Below are 7,772 nucleotides of genomic sequence, written 5' to 3'. Positions count from 1 at the left end.
ATCTGACCCATGGCGACGTCTCATCGTCCTCAACAGCGTACAAGACTCTGCCATAAGCCAACATTGATGGAAACACAGCGCAACGGTAACACTTAAGCGTCTTTCTGTCACTTGTTAACCAAAAGACTTTTAACCTCCTGTTAGCGGACAACGCGCCCGCTATTCGAAGCAATTGAACGATCCTTGGGGTACTTATTTCCGACCCGGAATGTCGCTTCAGTGCCGTCAACAGCGTTCGACACTTCCCGACACGATAGAACACCGCGTACTACGCGCGATTAACACTTCCGTTGCGCAAAGTGGCGCGGGACGCGGGACATCGACGCAAGTGTACCGCGTTCCGAAACACATCGATACATCGACACTCTACCTGTCTCGTATCATGACTAACACCGCGTTTCCATGTGTCTTATAGCGTTTTCTAATGTAGCGGGTTAATAGCTCTGAGAGCGATTAATGACATCGTTGCGTCGTCTCTGCCAATAAAAGGCTTGAATTCATATTAAAATATATTGATTAATTCATCGGGTTTGAATTAACCCGTTCATTCGAAAACACTATAACACCGCATTTCCATGTGTCTTGGACTGTGTCTCCGTACCTTTATGCAAGTCCATATGTTCCGATAGCCGGACGTACAATGAGCCAAAAGATAGTGCTCGCTCGACCACGTACTCTGTAAAGTTATCGCAAAGTTAAATCACGAGCTCCAATTACCCATAATCCAATGCAAAGAAGATTTAGCTATTCAAAAAATTTATATTTATCGAATAAACTGCAGTAGTTTTATCAGTCGGAAAGAGGGGCGGAGCCCGCTTTCCCGCAGAGGGGGCTCCACTTGCGGAAGATATAATCTAACACAAACCCAATTTTTATTGCGATACACCACGTTGCAAATTTCGATTTCAAACAAATTGTCAATCTTCTACGCCTAATAATCGTAGGTTTCAATCGCATACTATCTTATACATTTTGAATTTCAATTTCGTGCACTCTAGGAAAAAGTAAGCGAAACGCATACGCGTGTGGATGCGCGCGGAACGTGCGCATGCGCACGCCTACATTACTCTCAGCGCGCACATCGTTGATAAGGACTTGTCATTTGCATTTTAATTTTAACACATTTAATAATTAACAAGTGATTGAAAAATATATTTGAATGATTGCGACACAAGGCAACTCCAGAACGGGCTGCACCGGGGCGCAAACCGCGGACCCTAACAAGAGTCACCGACGTGACACCCAATCTGTGGGACCACCATAGCCCCTAATATTATTCCAATGAATTCTACCTTATATGTTCTATTCCAGTGTTAAGATTCTACCTTTAAAATGATAATACTAACCTTATATTTATCTTATACACCAAGAGTCTACCTTATATTTATGTTATAAACTAAGAGTCTACCTAAAATTAATAAGATTAATATTAATAGTTACTTAAATTTATCCAATTACCTTATCTAAAACTACTATCCTATAATTATAGTCAAATTACTCACAAACTGGGTGATTCTGGATATCATGCGCGCGCACCGCACCGCGCATGCGCGTCGCGCCTGCGCACGCAAGTATTTCATTTTCATCGCAGAAACTGATAGTATATATTACGCTACACCTTATGACTATCTATCTTACTAACTAATTGTAACTAATTACTATTTTATCCTAAAAAGACACCAAAAAATTAGTGCCTCTTTTTCTGGATTTTCACTTCACCGCAAGCGATGCAAATGCTTTCAATAATCCCCACCTGCATCACTTGCGGCGAGACAAACCCCCCGAGGTGGGCACCCCTGGGCCCGGACCGTGGGTCTCGCCATCAGTCCGCTACAGCCCTTACTATAACTCTTCCAATTCTTCCTTATATATTCCTACCTCACGATAAAGCACATGCGAGAATAACTAATTTTTGATATATATTAATAATTAACCTACCTATTATGTTTCTCTGCCTGCTAACATTCACCTAAACTAATTTATTTTCAATTAATCAACCAATTAATTAATTTAATTTAATTAATTAATTAACTAATGAATCAAATAGAAAAACAATCAGAGTATGTATACACCTTAACCTACGTTGCCTATTTTTTACAATTCCACTTTTGTCCAAGGGGGATACCAAAAAAGTATCCCCCCTATGTGGACCCTTCCGTACCCGCAACCATTAAACTAATGCATTCAAACCATTCATTAATCCAATGATTGCGGGGATACAAGGACCCATTGTGGGATACATCGGGGCCTGGACTACCTCCTGTCCACCACAGCCCCTTAATGTCATTCTTTCGATTCTTCCTTATATACTTATAGCTTACATTACAAGCACATGCGAGAATAACTAATTTTTGATATATATTAATAATTAACCTACCTATTATGTTTCTCTGCCTACCAGCGTTAACCGGGTGTTCCGTAATTACCTACTTTAATTAATTAATTAATTAATTAATTAATCAATTAATCAAATAGACAAACAACCAAAAGCGTTATCACGCGCTGTGGCCGGCGGGCGGCGCGCTCACGGTCGTAACGGGGGTGCGCGCGCCCCCGGTATTACAAACAATAATTCGCTGGGGCTCTTTTCGCGGGGCCGTCGCGGGGTCTGAGGTGAACGGTTTGGCCGGAAGTATCGCTGCCACCCTTCCTTCCGTCTTTTCCGGGACCGCGTCACGCCATCGGGTGCAGAATTGCAGTCCCTCCTCGGGGACCGGATCCGCATGGGCCTGTGTCCTTGCGCGAGGATCCTCTCGCTGTCCCGTGCGTTGCGCATCACGTGTGCGGTTCCTGATCCCGTCGTGACGTAGCTAGTTTGGCCGTTAGATGTTTTGGATTTCCAAATTGCTGGCTCCTTGCCCCTCCAAGGTCTTCCTTGATTGGCGATCGTATTTTCCGTGACGCTTCAGCGACTTTCCGCTTCTTCTTCCGATGAGGCTCCCAAATGAATTATTCATACGAAAGAAAATCACAAACGAAATTAACATTACGCTCGAAATCTCCATTAATGACGCCTCTCTGGAGGTAACGGTACGGTTCTCGCAATGATTCGACTGGCGCGGCCCTTCAGCCCGCGCTTTTTCGATCGGAGAGGGACTCGGCGGACGCGCGCGAGACGGCAACGTCACAGTATACATATATAAGTGATGAGTATCTTAACTTACGTTGCCTATTTTTACGATTTCACTTTGTCCAAGGAGGATACCAAAAAAGTATCCCCCCTATGTGGACCCTTCCGTTCCCGCAATCATTGGACTAATGCATTCAAACCATTCATTAATCCAATGATTGCGGGGATACAAGGACGAATTGTGGGATACATCGGGGCCTGGGCTACCTCACCTCCACCACAGCCCCTTAATGTCATTCTTTCGATTCTTCCTTATATATTCCTACCTTACGATAAAGCACATGCGAAAAAACTTAAATTTAAAACTTGTCTTATAGAGGCATCAAAAATATAATTGATGCCTCTTTTTTCTGGATTTTCACTTTGGCGAAACACGAATATTTTTATTAATCCACATCCATATCCCGTGTGCCAAGACGAAACCCCCGAGGTGGGCACCCTTGGGCCCGGACCGCGGGTCTCTCCGTAGGTCCGCTACAGCCCTTACTATAATCCTTCCATTTCTTCCTTATATACTTTTACAATATATTTAAAGCACATGCGAGAATAACTAATTTTTGATATATATTAATAATTAACCTACCTATTATGTTTCTCTGCCTGCCAGCATTAACCGAGTATTCCGTAATTACCTACTTTAATTGATTAATTAATTAATTAGTTAATCAATCAATTAATCAACTGAAATAGATGGTGAGTACGATATGTTTTATTATATACGACTAATATCATGATAATCGCACAAATAATCTTTGCTTAATTATTAGAGATGAAGTGAAGAGACTTTGCGAGAAAGGATCATAATATATATCGTGTAATAATAATAACAATGTTATAATCTGATTGCAAACAAAATTCTGTAAATTGATTAAAATATGAATCAAACGTGTCTTTGTTTGTATCGTTTTGATTAGGAATAAGTTACGCTTCTTAAGAGCATAATCAATAATCCACCCATTTTCTTCCGATAGAATCGAGCACGAATCGAATACACGATAATAATACCACCAGTATCCGAACGAACATTAACGAGCAATGTATCGCGCAACCAGCGACAACTCTCTCTCTCTCTGTAATGTGAAGGGACCTTGTAAAAAACAATTAAAAATTATTTTGTTCTCACTAATGGAAGAAACCATACCTGTTACGCACATGTGGGTAATATCTCTTAGTTAGTTTCAGAGAAGGATGTAATTGATGTTGTCTGGGACCAGCTCGTGACACCAGCAGCAGTTCCAAATTGTAGGCCAGTGGGCAATAACTTAACGTTACGACGACATCTCTATTTATTAAAGTCTGAAAATATAAATTCGACCTCATTATATGTGTGTGTGTGTGTTTTCTCATAAACAACGAAGAAACCATACCTGTTACGCACATGTGGGTAATATCTCTTAGTTAGTTTCAGAGAAGGATGTAATTGATGTTGTCTGGGACCAGCTCGTGACACCAGCAGCAGTTCCAAATTGTAGGCCAGTGGGCAATAACTTAACGTTACGACGACATCTCTATTTATTAAAGTCTGAAAATATAAATTCGACCTCATTATATGTGTGTGTGTGTGTTTTCTCATAAACAACGAAGAAACCATACCTGTTACGCACATGTGGGTAATATCTCTTAGTTAGTTTCAGAGAAGGATGTAATTGATGTTGTCTGGGACCAGCTCGTGACACCAGCAGCAGTTCCAAATTGTAGGCCAGTGGGCAATAACTTAACGTTACGACGACATCTCTATTTATTAAAGTCTGAAAATATAAATTCGACCTCATTATATGTGTGTGTGTGTGTTTTCTCATAAACAACGAAGAAACCATACCTGTTACGCACATGTGGGTAATATCTCTTAGTTAGTTTCAGAGAAGGATGTAATTGATGTTGTCTGGGACCAGCTCGTGACACCAGCAGCAGTTCCAAATTGTAGGCCAGTGGGCAATAACTTAACGTTACGACGACATCTCTATTTATTAAAGTCTGAAAATATAAATTCGACCTCATTATATGTGTGTGTGTGTGTTTTCTCATAAACAACGAAGAAACCATACCTGTTACGCACATGTGGGTAATATCTCTTAGGCCCAGTTCCACAACTTACTTTAACCGAAGTTTAACTCGTTAATGGAGAATTCACATTACGTCTGATGTCCTCCGATGTATCCAATCGGACATCGTACATTGTACATCGGATGCAATGTGAATCCTCCGTTAACGAGTTAAACTCCGGTTAAAGTAAGTTGTGGAATCGGGACTTAGTTAGTTTCAGAGAAGGATAGTAATCGATGTTGTCTGGGAGCAGCTCGTGACACCAACAGTTCCAAATTGTAGTAATAAAAACTTACAAAATATATATACGAAAGAAAAAAAAAGGAATTTTTTTTCTATCGGGTCAAGATTGACATCTCTATTTATTAAATAACAGCCTCCTAAGGCCCTGCGCGCAATAGAGAAAATATTAGAGATAGGAATAAAATATTAAATATCAGAAGGAGCAATTTGGAATTATTTTACTTGGAACGAGAGAACAGAATGGATTAACGCATAATGAAATAAAAAAATCAAGATTAGAAATAATTAATTCATTCCGTTTCCGTGTTTGAAGTAAAATAATTCCAAATTACTCCTCCTGATATTTAATATTTTCTCTATTGTGCGCAGGGCCTAATGCGCCTAATGCATTGGCCTCAAAATAACGATATTATTTTGAACGAGAAATAAGTAAGAAATGATAAGTATCCGTAACCGAATAAATGTACCTTTTTTAATTTCATTTGTCCTGCCTTGCCGCCAACCACGATATAATTAACCCTGCGAGATATCTTGCATACCGCGCGGCTACCATTGTCGTTTATTAGTTTCGTTAGCTCTGCTCTCGACATGTGTTCCATCACCCCACTCACGAAGAATGTTAGTCCACGCAGACTCTTTCTAGGATAAATCTTCCCGTCGATTATATGATACCAAGCGAAATAGAACGGGTTTCTATCTTATTTCGCTAATTATTTAACAAAAGAAATATGCATACGATATCTTAGTTATAAAATATTGCACAGGCAGTATATAATTGTAACAAACTAATATAATATATATCGTGTAATAATAATAATATTATAGAGTATAATAGAACAGGTTTCTATCTTATTTCGCTAATTACTTAACAAAAATAATATACATTTTATATCTGAATTATAAAATATTGCACAGGCAGTATATAAATGTAGCAAAGTAATACATATCGTGTAATAATGATAACAATATTATAATCTGATTCTAAACAAAATTGTGTAAATTGATTAAAATGTGAATCAGTCTTGTTGTCTCGTGTGTCTTTTGAATAATATTGAATAAGTTTTTTAATTTTACTACCAAGAATTCCGATAGAATCGAGCACGAGTCGAGTAAGTACGATAATATCATCAGTTTCCGAACGAACATTAACGAGCAATGTATCGCGCAGCCAGCAACAACGCTCTCTGTAATGTGAAGGGACCTTGTAAAAAACAATTAAAAATTATTTTGTTCTCACTAATGATATTTAATAAAATTGCTGAACAAACACAATTTTCTCATTTTATGCATAAATGATAATATTTAAGATAAATAATTTCTCTATAGAATATTACAATAGAACGGGTTTCTATCTTATTTCGCTAATTATTTAACAAAAGAAATATGCATACGATATCTTAGTTATAAAATATTGCACAGGCAGTATATTGATGTAACAAACTAATATAATATATATCGTGTAATAATAATAATATTATAGAGTATAATAGAACAGGTTTCTATCTTATTTCGCTAATTACTTAACAAAAATAATATACATTTTATATCTGAATTATAAAATATTGCACAGGCAGTATATAAATGTAGCAAAGTAATACATATCGTGTAATAATGATAACAATATAATAATCTGATTGTAAACAAAATTGTGTAAATTGATTAAAATGTGAATCAGTCTTGTTGTCTCGTGTGTCTTTGAAATAATATTGAATAAGTTTTTTAATTTTACTACCAACAAACCATACATGTTACGCACATGTGGGTAATATCTCTTAGTTAGTTTCAGAGAAGAATGTAATCGATGTTGTTTGGGACCACCAGCTCGTGACACCAGCAGTTCCAAATTGGCCAGTGGGCAATAACTTAACGTTACGATGACATCTCTATTTATTAAAAGCCTGAAAATATAAATTCGACATCATTATGTGTGTGTGTGTGTGTGTTTTCTCATAAACTACGAAGAAACCATACCTGTTACGCACATGTGGGTAATATCTCTTGGTTAGTTTCAGAGAAGGATGTAATCGATGTTGTCTGGGTCCAGCTCGTGACACCAGCAGCAGTTCCAAATTGTAGGCCAGTGGGCAATAACTTAGGACGACATCTCTATTTATTAAATCCTGAAAATATAAATTCGACATCATTATATATGTGCGTGTGTGTGTTTTCTCATAAACTACGAAGAAACCATACCTGTTACGCACATGTGGGTAATATCTCTTAGTTTCAGAGAAGGATGTAATCGATGTTGTCTAGGACCACCAGCAGCAGCAGTTCGTGACACCAACAGTTCCAAATTGTAGGCTAGTGGGCAATAACAACGTTAGGACGACATCTCTATTTATTAAATCCTGAA

General features: G+C 38.3%; 1 long non-coding RNA gene across 1 annotated transcript; it reads right to left on the bottom strand.

The window, feature by feature from the left end:
• Nucleotides 1–4,279: 4,279 nt before the first annotated feature.
• On the bottom strand, nt 4,280–7,221 carry LOC115233242. Its single transcript, XR_003883754.1, has 5 exons — nt 7,162–7,221; nt 4,950–5,104; nt 4,724–4,878; nt 4,498–4,652; nt 4,280–4,426 (listed from the first exon to the last, which is right to left on the bottom strand). It is a non-coding gene; the product is annotated as an uncharacterized LOC115233242 (long non-coding RNA).
• Between the last annotated feature and the right edge of the window lie 551 nt (nt 7,222–7,772).

This window comes from Formica exsecta, unplaced genomic scaffold, assembly GCF_003651465.1.
Source record: "Formica exsecta isolate Colony F162 unplaced genomic scaffold, ASM365146v1 scaffold1664, whole genome shotgun sequence".
In the NCBI taxonomy this organism is placed as follows: Eukaryota; Metazoa; Arthropoda; class Insecta; order Hymenoptera; family Formicidae; genus Formica; species Formica exsecta.
This window is presented reverse-complemented; position numbering and strand designations above follow the sequence as displayed.